General features: G+C 40.8%; 1 long non-coding RNA gene across 1 annotated transcript; it reads left to right on the forward strand.

Annotated features, from left to right (window-relative positions):
* The first annotated feature begins 2068 nt into the window (after positions 1-2068).
* On the forward strand, positions 2069-3790 carry LOC307022878. Its single transcript, XR_013803498.1, has 4 exons — positions 2069-2204; positions 2302-2379; positions 2542-2640; positions 3653-3790. It is a non-coding gene; the product is annotated as an uncharacterized lncRNA (long non-coding RNA).
* The last annotated feature ends 5865 nt before the right edge of the window (positions 3791-9655 follow it).

A 9655-nucleotide genomic window follows, 5' to 3' on the forward strand; every position in this document is an offset into this window, starting at 1 on the left:
CGTAACTCTGGATTTGTTTTAATGTTTGAGGTGCAATAAACGACATAGCAGCTTTTTGGCATGATAAAACTATTATGTTCCGCCTCACTCATGAGAGTAACAGCTGGAGAAATTACAGCCTCGCCTACTGATTTTAATTTAACCATATATCAAGACCGATTGTCAATTACCAATGATTGAATGTAATTGTTTGCCTGACTGGCCATCGCAAGTGGGCTCTTTGAAGATCCAAAAATCCACGGTTTTAAAAAAAAATTAGTCGGATGGGCAAAAACTTCAGAATTTGTATTGACCGCCATTCAAATGACAGCGTTGTTTTCCCCCAAAAGTGGGCGGGGCCGTAATTTTTGAAGTGACGTAGGTGTTACTCTCATCTATGGAACGTTTTGTATTTATAATAAGTACAATACTGTTTAGTATATCAAATCTAAACCGTTATATGTTTCATTAGAATCATTACCCTCTCTCGTCTGGAAATTAAGCACCCCAGCGCAGCAGCAGCCAACCACTGACTGTTGCTACCCGAAAAATATGACAGCACATTTCAGCCAATCAGCGCCCTCAGATCTGTTAAATGAAAGGCGCTCTATAATCCGTTCTAAAGTTATTATTACAAATAAAAAATAGTGTTTTTTATCGAAGAAAGTGTCGCCCATTGGAAACAGTAATTAGTAAAAATATAATTATATTCTTCAGAAAGATTATATCAAAAAAGCAGCCCTCCATAGTTCATTATCCGTCAGGTATAGCTCTCAGTTTCAAAAAGGTTGCAGACCCCTGGTATAAAATATGCCCCCATCCCCCCCATCTTCCACAGCCCCACCTAAAATATGTTTCACCAGCTGCCAATAATATATAGTTGAAATCACCTGGCTACATAGGTATTATCAGCTAAGTATCATAAGTATACTAATGGGTGTAGCATGACCATATGTTATATTTTCCTATACAGAGTATCATTACATGTTGTCATGTAAGCAGACAATGTGACTCACATACAAATGTTGATGTACCCTATATATTAGGCTTGGGCGGTATGACGGTGTTACGGTATACCAGGGTATTTCGAAATACCGTCGGTATGATTTTCAATACCGTGACGTCACAGACTGTGCGCCAAATCACAGATGCGTTTCATTCTATTACACTGACACGGAGTTTTGATAGGGACGACATTCGTTGTAATGCACAGCACGCGCCAGCAGAGGGCAGGGGAGGGCAGTCCGTCTTTCCCGCTCTCAGAGCTCAGCACAGAGCTGAGCTGAGCAAGATGGCGGCGGCATTTGTCGGCCCCGAACTCGGACAACTAGTAAAAAATAAAAATGCCTCTGCGCCTGTTTGGGACTATTTTGGGGTTTACTCGTCGCCAGTGACTTCATCCAGCACAACGAGAGACAGAGGCACTTCTTTGGGAATGTTTAAGACGGGGTGAGTGAGTGTTGACATTTTTTAATCCTATGCAACTGGTTGATGGTTTTGTAGTGGAGGTCGGACGGTTTTAAAAACGAAAGCATTAACGTGCTAAACATTCACGCGAGTAATCCAATTAATCAAATGGAAATAAGGTTTTTAACACATGCACGGAATAATATTGCCAAACTAGTTAGTGAATATAGCAAACTTTATTCAATAAGTCAAGTATTTACTCCCGGAAAATGTTTATGTATGATGATATATTGTTAACTTAGCTCACAATGGAAACAACGTCGGACATCTACAAACGCTTCCTGTTTCCGATCTCAAAATGTGCCATTTGCACAATGTGTCATGTATGCAGCCCTTGTTTTGCACTTGCGCGCATGTCGCGGCACTTTGCGAGCGTCTACCGGCTCGGGCTGCATTTTACACCGAACATATAATATACCGTTCGAAACATCTATTTGCCGCCGAACGCCACCTCGCTCAAGTCGACCCAAGTCATACCGTCATATACCGTATACCACGGTATGATTTAAGCAAGGTATGACGGTATGAAAAAAATGATACCGCCCAAGCCTACTATATATATATATGGATTGTACAAAGTAATAGGCTGAATATCTTTGTTGCTTCCAATAGATGACAAAGGTGCACTCCTCAAGATGAGGAACCGGCTGGTTGAAGGTAAAGAACCTTTGGAACAATCCGGACCGATGGGAAAAGGCAATAGGGCAAAGAAAAGGAGGCCTTTTCTGGAGGAGGATGACGACGTGGAACAGTCAGAGGTGAGTTATTCAAAATCGAAACACCACCACTTTATGAAGATACACACACAACCACACACAAAAACAAATATTTATATATGTTGTTGTCTGTTCTCAGGAGAGACCAAGCAAAAAACCAAGGCCGGAGTCATCGTCATCCACAGACATTATCCAAACATATAAGGATCTTCAGAAGGTATGTATCTGTTTTATACTAAGTCCAAAGTGCAGTGACCTAAATGTACTGTGCAATACATACCTGGCTGCTAAATCCTCAAAACACAAGTAAATTTATTTAGAACTAACTTTCCACCACTGGCTTTTAGACCTAACCTTTTTTTTTTAATGGTGTGCCAAGAGGTGAACGACAATAGTTACCAGAGGACGTTGGAGGAAAGGGTTGCTGCACTGGAGAGGGAGAATTATTCCCTCAGGAATGCTTTGAGCATCATTGAAGGTATGTTGATTTAACTGTGCTTGAGTAAAAGTAGAAGTACTCAGATCTTGTAGTAAAACTAGAAGTACTCAGATCTTGTTCTTGAGTAAAAGTAGAAGTACTCAGATCTTGTACTTGAGTAAAAGTAATAGTACCAGAGTATAGGAATACTCTGTTACAGTAAAAGTCTGCATTCAAAATGTTCCTCAAGTAAAAGTAGAAAAGTATTATAATCAAAATATAGTGAAAGTAGCAACAGTAAAAGTAGTCATTGTGCAGATTGGTCCATTTCAGAATAATAGATATTATATGTTTTATAATGATTGATCATGAAAGTGTTCTCAAAGCTGGTAAAGGTGCAGCTAGTTTGAATGACTTTGTATACTGCAGGGTAGCTTGTGAATTTACTCCAGGTGGAACGAAAGTCTGATTTAACCCTTGATTATATTTCACATAATTCATCCACATCTGTAAAGTAACTAAAGGTATTAAATGCATGTCGTAAAAGTACAGCATGTACCTCTGAATTGTAGAGGAGTAGAAGTACAAAGTAGCAAAACATTGAAATACTTAAGTAAAGTACAAGTATCTCAAAATTGTACCCAAGTACAGTACTTGTTGAGTTTATGATCTTAGTTACTTTACACCATGTGGCTATAAAGATAGAAAGACTAAGCCTTGCACAGAGGCATGAAAATGCATTTTCAAAATGATCAACAGTGCTGCCAAAATTATAAACTGACTGCTACACAATTTAAAATAAATGCTTTTATATATTTCTATTAGATGTGACTCTTTAGCATTTCTGTTATTATTACAACTGCTGCTTTAGTTGTTCTGACTGCTAAAATCATCTGTTATTCCTAAATTTAAAGCCGATTTTCCGTGGGGTGGTCGGGGGGCTTGGATCCTTGTCACCTTTTTCATACCTGATGAGTTTGCATCCCTGCTGTCTACCTGACTGTCTGTCTGTTTTTGTAATTTGTCTCTTCATCTGTTAATTCCCCTTTTCTTTATTTCTTTCTCTCTTTAGGTGAAGTTAAATCTGTCTTCAAAGAGAAGGCAGAGGCGGAGATCAAGGGTTACATACGCCAGAAACTCTCCAATTCGGCGAAGATCCTCAAAAGGAAAACATTTTTAAAAAATCAATTTGTTCGGCCACGTTAGGCCATTATATTTTTTCATGCAATATTGTATGTTCGGTAGTATAAATAAAAAATGTTAATCCATGTAAATACATGTTGAGTCCATGTATTATCTGTATTTGCCTCAGTCCATTATTTTTATTTGATATAGCCTACCATTGTACATTCTACAGTATCTACAGTTTGGTACAGGTGTGACACAAATACAAGAACATATGTATTTACCATGGTAATTGTTATGGTGCCAGGGTTGGCGGGTTATCAAGCCCTCCAACAGCCATATGAAATGTTACCATAGTACTCGTACCATAGTACCGTGGTATATTTACCACGGTACATGTACCACAGTATTTTTTGACAGATAGTACCATGGTATATTTTATAGTACCATGGTATTTGTTCCATAGCACATATAGTAATGTATCATGGTACATACCATGGTTTGTACCATGGTACAATCTGTCAAAAATACCATGATACATGTACAGGGTATATGCAGGAATCCTGAAGTCAAATTGAATACCTTTTAAGACCTTTTTTAAGACCCTTTCCATACATTTTAAGACCTCATCGCAACTTTGAGTTCTAACCGGTTACATTGGCAACACACTTTACCTCAGATTTACTATATTGATTGTAAGATAGCAAAACTAAACAGAGTGCAGACAGACTACTGAAGCTTCCTTTCCACATGAACTTCAACGTCTCTGTGAAGGTCAGGTTTAATGCAGTATGCTGCTTTTTTGCTTCTGTGCTCTTTCATTCCAGTAAAACTCCTCATAAACCATTAGAAACCAGTATTTGACCAATAAACAAAACAATTGACAAAACTTTTAACTATGAAATATGTTAAACTTTGGTGAGCTTCGGCGGGGTAATGCCATATAGGAGCTCCCTCACAAATACCCAGGGGTTAAATTGGGCTGGCACTGTCCGGGGCTAAGCCCTGGCACATAGGACGATGCTCTGACGTCATCACCCTCACACATTTGTCATATGTTTACAAAAAAGGATATATATGTTAAGACTTTTCTCGTTCTTAATATAGACTATATTTAGGGTCTACATGTGTTGACTTTACTTTAAAATAGCAGATCTCTGTGACAGGATATAGTTTGGCTTAGACCCCGGCCCCACAAGGACGCATACGGTAAAACGCATACGCAAGCGCAAAAAAGGCTTCCGTTCACACGCATTCGATTCATTAACTAGACCCTCCAGAAAAACGTGATTCTGTGATCGCAGAATTTACCGCATAATCAGCAAAATGGCGCAGATTTTTAAAAGGCCGCATATTTATCAAAAGGCCGCATAATCTTGACGTGACGTTATCAGCTCGCGCATCACAGAATGTAAACAACACTGTATAGAGCAGGGGTCGGCAACCTTTCTAATATGAAGTGCCACTTAGAAAAAAAAAATGTTATCGGCGTGCCAGCGATCGAGAATTATCAACGGGGGGGGGGGGGGGGGGGTTGAGGAGCTTGACGCTCGTCAACTATCAGCAGGAGGGCGGGGGAGCCTCGCTGCGGGGAAGCAGTGTGTGGACCTGTCAGCGCAACTTACATGATGCCAAATTTAACAAACACATTTAAATAATTGGTTTAAACGGCATAATAATAAGGACGATCGTCCGTTCTGTGATTCTCCAGAGCACACATGTTATGATATTAGGGTCATGCAGAGTGAGATGAGATCGCTGTCCCTTTTTAAGAGAGAGAGAGAGAGGGGTGTGGCTTGTGCATGTGTGTTTGTGGATGGTAGAGCGACAGTGAGGGAACCTATGTATGTTTCTGGAAGTGAAACGAGGAAGCAGAAAAAAAGAGGTGTCTGTGATGTATTTTGTGAAACAGAAGAACAGCTAAATAAATGCAACGGCCTCCCAAGAAGTGCTCGCCAGTCATTGAAGCTAAAGTGGGTTATTGAACCTGAAGCTTGTTGCTTCTGCCCTCCTCGACTACGGTCTGGGAGCCGACAGGAAAGTTCAACACACAGATGGCCAGTCCGCCCCTTTATAGCATATTATTTCGATGAGAGATGAGCAGATCGCCACTGGGCTTTCAACTAAATACACAGCCACGCAAAAACTGCGGCATTTGTACAGCTCCTTTTGGGTACTGCAATTGGTGAAGTGCTTTTCTCCGTGGTGAAACGATCAGCACTGCACCACAGAGGAAAGCGGCAGAAAGTCACCTGGAGATAAAGAGATCGGGGCTGCGTTGCGTGCATGGCTTCCTTCTGCAGGTAACGGGGAGACGCACTCTGGCGGCGGTCTCGTTCAGGATCCGAAAATGCAATTTAAATATTTTGCAGACTTATTCAACTTATTCCTAGTGTGCCACTGGTTACGGTGCCACGTGCCAATGCTGGCAGGCGTGCCAGGGGTTGCCGACCCCTGGTATAGAGTGAACGTGTGGAGCTCACACGATAGAGAAAACACCAAGATGAACAAATCTAATCCATCTGATTTACCGACGAACATTTCTACAAAAGACCCGGCAAAAAGTGGGGGGAAACTATTCTGCACCCTGTGCAACTGTGTGTTGGAGCATAAGAAAAAATCGACGGTGACGACCCACTTTGATTAATTCAAACATTCGAAAATGCTTTCTGCTGCTGCGGACAAGAAAGCCAAACAACTCACGTTCACCAAGGCATCAACATCCAAAACCCTTTCGAGGGCTACAAGAAACAAAGTGAGTAGTCTACAAGATTGAAGCTGGTCAGATAACGAATGAGTAAATGAAAACAGAATGAGGCGGAGAAGTTAGTGTGTGTGTGTGTGTGGGGGGGGGGGGTGTGTGTGAGATTAAAATAGCCCAATTGCTTTCACAATGAATAAACATTGAATGTGTTTAATTGAATAGTAAAGGGGTTTAACGTTAGTGGCAGGTTGTATGTGAGAGAGAATAAATAAGACAGCCCAATATTTAAAAAAATTGTTACTCTTTTTCCCCGCATATTTAGCATATTTCCACATATTTCGAAACTTCCGGCAATTTCACCGCATAAAATCACATAAAACCCCTGCATGTTTAATCGCATAATCAAGGAATTTAGCCAGCATAATCAAGGATTTTTGCCCGCGTTTTTCTGGAGGGTCTAATTAACGGGTCCGTTCACACTAGACCGCTGGAAATGCTGGAAACGATGTAGTACATATGTCAGGCCTGTAAGTGGCGCTGCTGCCGCCCGAAATACACCAAAAGCAGCGAAGAAGACCCCGGAGCATGGTTGCCATGGTTGCCCTTCTGTTTATTCTCCGCGGTGGACGGCGTGTTCTCCTGCTGTATCTCTCAGGTATTCCACCAGCAGATGAAAAACACCCACCTCTCCGCCTCTTCCAAGGAACGAGGGGACCGTGCGGCAGTTTCCGTCAAAAAAAAATTCCGCCGGTTAACATGTCCGATAAAGTTTAAATCTTCCGTACAAATTCGAAAAGTGCCGGTTAGAGGTCTCCTTTGTTATTTATTGAGCTTTAAAATAAATCGATAACGACTCTGTTCTCTGTATTATAATAATATAATAATATTTAATACATGGTGACTGCCTCTCTTTTCCTCCCCCTCTTCTGACAGCCCAGCGGCAGCAGGAGACGTGGGGAGAGGGAGGCGGGCTATTTCATCGTTATCAGAAAATGATCATATAGGGCTTACACATGGAGCCGTTGGACCCCCAGAGCGTTGCGTATGCCGGTCTACCCACCTTGGGACCCGTTACCGTAGTCGTTTAGTCCCCCCCCCCCCCTCCACACAGAGCGGAGTAAGGCAACGAAACTTAAAATAATAAGCAGCATTTTACGGCGCGCTATGCATGGGGCCGCCTTGGGGGGTTTCCCGACATGTCGTTTCAGTAAATTAAAGGGTGTTTCATGTTGTCGTTGCTGTGAAACTTCTTAATACCTTGGAAAATGCCGTTTAATACTTTTTAAAAGCCTTAATTTTCGCTAAATTGATTTATCAACTTTTAATACTTTTTAAGACCCCGCGGACACCCTGATGTACCATGGTAAATATACCATGGTACTATGGTAAAATGTCTTATGGGTGCCTTTGGGAAGGCACTAGATGTTATCTGGTTTACATTGGACTGGCACCAAATAGTGTTAAGATCTCTGGGGAGGTACCAGACTTGATCTGTTTTACACTGGACTGGGTCAATTCATGTTAGTCTATATGTTTGATGTGTTAAACCGGCGTAGTCTGGTTTAATAAAGTATATTGTGTGAAGTTTTTAAGCCGAAAAGTATATTTTTGTGTGATGTTGTAAGCCGGAAAGATTGTGTACAAGATTGGTATAAGTCTAAGATCAGCTTTTAAGATCAGCATCTATAGAATTTAGGGTTAAGATAAATGAAGGTTGTGTTGTTTAGTATTTAAGTTGGTTTTTCAAGCAGTGTGGTTTTTTATCTGCAGATGTTGAGTGTTCCCATTGTTCCCCTCCCCTTCCCCCAGTCACATAAGGTTAATGCTATACTGCTAAGCTAGTTAGTTAGCCAGTTAGCATTACTAGGTGGGGAAATAGTTTGAGTACATATACAAACGGTAACTATTGATTAAATACACAGGGATGGTGTAGATGAACATTGAGAGTAGATTAAGTTGTTTCGTTTTTCATGCTTTCAAAGTAATTCGAACTTTATTATTTGGGAAAATAAACCGGAAGTAGGTTTATGAACCGGAAGTACTAGTTGATACATTTGAAAGGAGTTACAAACAAACAGCTCCCCTAACGGACATAAGAAGTATTACAGTTAATACATTCCATTACATTAGCATAATTCATAAACTTGTGTATACTCTGTACACAACATATTTGGATTTTCACCATATTACTATTTTCATATTTCAAAGTCAAAGCCATACACTGTTCATTTTTAATTTAAAAAAAATCAGATTTTAAATTTTTTTCATAATTTCAAAATGTTGATGTAGTTTTCCAATTTCTGTTTTTTACATACAAATACAATTAAAAAAAAAGTAAAGTTCAGATGACATAGGATATCTTTATAAAGAATACAAAGGTACTATTTAGAGGATTAGTAATTCTTTTTTTGATAACTTAATAATTTTATCCAAGTATTTAAGAAACATGTCACCAAAAGACACTAAGTTAAGAGCATTCACAATGCCAGGCTCAACTGCAGATATTAAGGAGAGGGTAAACATCTGGTCAGATGCTGTGTCAGCTCCCAGTAAAAGACAGAAGACATGGAAGCGAATAGAGGAACTGTTGAACTAGTGGCAAACGAGAGGATTGATTCCAGCAGATGATCAACCTGGACCAACGAAAGGCAATAGAAAAGCTGTAATTGAATGGAGAATACCTACAACAGGAAGAAGCATGGATCAAAGCCGGACGACCCTCTTGGTATGGACCATAGACTGTATATATAAATGGACGTAGTGTCCGTGACGTCACCCATAGGATTCTGCAGAGTTGCCGAGAAGCCCTTAGTAGGCGGAGTCGGCCACTAACGGCTTGACAGCTACGTCAGAGTCTAATCCCGCCTGCTCCAAATAAGGGCAAAGAGGCGGAGCCGAGGCGGGACCTGCTGCCTCCGAACTGGAAGTAAACAGAGCTAGCTCAGGCTAAGAAGCTAAGCTAACATGAAATATGTGCATACCAAGTTACTGCTAACAGTGTAGTTCCCCTATATAAATGTTACATTAATAATCAAATGAGACAATCTGCAAGATAATTAGTTATGTTTTATTATTCTTAATGCTTTTTCATTCACACGTTAAGAAAAGACGGACTCCACCGCCCGGCCCCGGACCTAACGGAGCCACAGTGGGCTAGCTCCGGGACGGCCGGCTGGAGCTAGCCCCCTGCGGCTCCGTTAGCTCCGGCGGTCACCACTGGGATAATTGGGTCCCCTATTAACATTT

Source organism: Notothenia rossii (genome assembly GCF_949606895.1).
Source record: "Notothenia rossii genome assembly, chromosome: 10".
In the NCBI taxonomy this organism is placed as follows: Eukaryota; Metazoa; Chordata; class Actinopteri; order Perciformes; family Nototheniidae; genus Notothenia; species Notothenia rossii.